Genomic DNA, 3176 nt, shown 5'->3' with positions numbered 1-3176 from the left:
TTTTTTAGTGTCCGTTCCATGCCGTGTTTCAGAATATCCCAACTTCATTCACGCCCCTCATTCATTCATATACGACTTTGGTTTCCCAAACTATTATTATAAAGAACCACAGAGCAAGAACATTATATATTACAACAGTGTACGGAAATGTGTGTTGATTTTTTATTTTATTTTATTTTTTAAAAGATATTTTTACGATGAGACAAGGGTGCTCTCTACTGGAAATTGTACCCATAAATCATGTGGCTGATTTTATTGGTAATTTACCTCTTCCTTTGTTTTATATTATTGTTACTATTATTATTTGTACCTTTATGATATTCATTGGCTTCTATCTTACATAGGTAAAGAATAAGAGGAAAATACACTTCCAATTTGTGAAATTACTATGGTGAGGAATTATGTTAATTTATGTTACACATATTGTGGCGGAAGTGGTCCAAATTAATTGTAAGCTCATATATTTGTTAAATAAACATATTAATCTTGGATTAGTCTTTCTCAAAAAAAAAAAAAAAAAAAAATCTTGGATTAGTCTATTGTTAAATATATAGATTTACAATTAATTTGGACTACTTTGGCAATATGTATAACAAATTACATGGTCAGTCAAGAAGAGTAGCACACGTGTGAAGTAATTTATTCCTTTTAAACTGGTGTGATTGATGCCTCTAAGTGGGAAGGGTGGTAAGCATCACATGCACCCTTTTTGACTATTGGATGTTTAGTATATTAAAATAAGTTGTAATGCAAGTTTGATCTTACTTTAGGAGTGAAAGAATGTTGGTTAATTCTACTTTGGAAGTAGAAGAGCCTTATTATCTCTTTAAAAGAGATAGAGTGAAAGAAACAATAGAAAAACAAAATGAAAATATATCGATTGTATTTTCAGTAGATTCTCGATTGGCTGAGAGTCTAACACTCGAAATCTTGTATGTTTTCTTTAAAATTGTTATTTGAGGACTCCAAGAGTTTTGATTGTATCTTGAGGATAAGTTTGTAGTTTTAAGGCTTTAACAACTTACTGTGGAGGCAAAAATTGTTTGAGGAAAGTAATTTTATTATGCCCTTGAGCCATTAAAATTTCCTTATTTGTTCATTAAAGGGATAATTACAGTAAACCCACCTGAGGTTTGGCCCGTTTTCACTTTGCCTACCCGTAACCACCTAGAAAGCCAACCTTCTGAGCATTGTACCTAATGTACATCCTTTTAAAATTGGGCTCTGCATTCTCATTTTCCATCTCTGTTTGCAGAATCACCCTACTTCCTACATCTGTCCTTAATATCATTTCTGTATAATCTCTAAGTAAGCCATACTGAGCCTCTTCATTCCCAGTAATCAGCCCCCTAGCTGCCGCCCTTGCTCTATACACCTGACTAAGACTTAAATCAACTGAAACCTTCTGCATCACATGGTGCTTAACACCTGAGACCTCCCAATTAGGATTCTTACAAAAATCCCCCAAATACCTCTTTGCCACATAGGCTGATGTAACTTGCCCATTTTTAAATGTTAGGGGCAGGTACACTCAGGATAAAATGTCTTGATCTCAAATGTGCATTCTCCAGTCACCATTGAGGCATAACACCTCCATCCACAACTGTTCTTGCAATGTACAGAAATCTTCTTCTTCTCATTCAACTTCCACTTGACATCAATGTGATGCTGAATTACATACTCCCTCAAAGCCTTCCTAAACACCTGGGAGTTTGGGAACCTCATCCCTTTTGCCAACCTAACATTTTCCATATCAGTCCTCTCATTGAACTCCAAATTGCCACCCTCTCATCATCAGAACTATCCACACTTGCAATATCATCCTCTAAAGCTGGTTCAGCCCACTCTTCATCTAAATCTATGTTTGGAGGAGGAACATTGCTTGGGCCAGGTGCATCTGTGTTTGGCTGAGGTGTATCAGTGTTTGGATGATGAGGTGTATCAGTGTTTGGATGAGGTGGAGAAGACTCACCAAAAATGTCATCAGCAAAGTCTTCTCCTTCCAGACCTTCATTCAACCAATCCAACTCCTCCTCCAGATCATCACCCCTGTAGCAGCCCCTGCACCAGCCCCTGCACCCTCTGCACCAGCCCCTGCACCCTCTGCACCAGCTCCTACACCAACCCCTGCACCATCAGGAACTTCAACTGCAAGTGGAGCATTACCACTCTTCACATACAGTATGATGGTGTCTCTTGGCCCTCCCTCATTAGGCTTGTACAGGGGTACCACATCTTGATCATCTTGTATGAGCCTCAAGTCTTGCTCCAAGTTGCCCCCAGGACCTAAATAAGAACCCTACACGGTTCATCAATCCCCAATTCCTCACATATACCTTTTAGTTCAAAATAACTAAGCAAATCAGGATCCCTATACACTATTTCAACTTTCCCACCAAAGTATTCTAAACTAGGGTTCCACAGAAAAGCACCCCCATAATGTACCTCCAATTTCACTTCCTCATCCATCTGCAATAACAAATTACCATTTGACACGTATACAATTAACAATTAAAAATTGTAAACAACAAAAGAGTAATAGAAACACCAAAGTATTCTGTTTTGCTTTTGGGATGCAACACACACAGAGGGACCACATAACACACACAGAGGGAGCACATTTTCTGCTTTGTTTTTTATTCTGTTTTAATAAATAGCACATGCAAACACTAAAATTTAAAGCTAATAGAAACTTGGGGCCACTGTGAGACACAATGACCACGACAGACAAAATGCCCACAAATAAACACAAATCCAAAGAACAGGTGGTCACATTTTTCATAAGCATCAACAAACACAACCAATATTCTCATTCCATTACATGTAACATTGACCATTGATTGATTACTAAAAACACAATAAACAACCACGAGCCCAAAGTAAAAACCCAAACAGTGACTGATTTCTTACCAGGATTTTAGTCCCTCGAACAACCTGTTGCTCGTCTGGGTTTACACTTGCAACAGAATGTCAATATCAGATGCAGAAATGGATTTTCGCGTTCCTAGGGCTCGCGAGGGAAAGAGAGTGAGAAGAGAGTGAGTTTGTGTTGTTTGATCCGTGATATGTTCTAATTTGGAATTAAAACGTGTTTGTCTAACGTCTGGGGGTGAGGTGGGCAACGGGGGAGTAACGGATTGAAGTTCAGGTGGGCAAAGTGATAAGTTTTGAACCAC

This window comes from Quercus suber, unplaced genomic scaffold (genome assembly GCF_002906115.3).
Source record: "Quercus suber isolate HL8 unplaced genomic scaffold, Cork oak 2.0 scaffold_455, whole genome shotgun sequence".
NCBI classification, from domain to species: domain Eukaryota; kingdom Viridiplantae; phylum Streptophyta; class Magnoliopsida; order Fagales; family Fagaceae; genus Quercus; species Quercus suber.
This window is presented reverse-complemented; position numbering follows the sequence as displayed.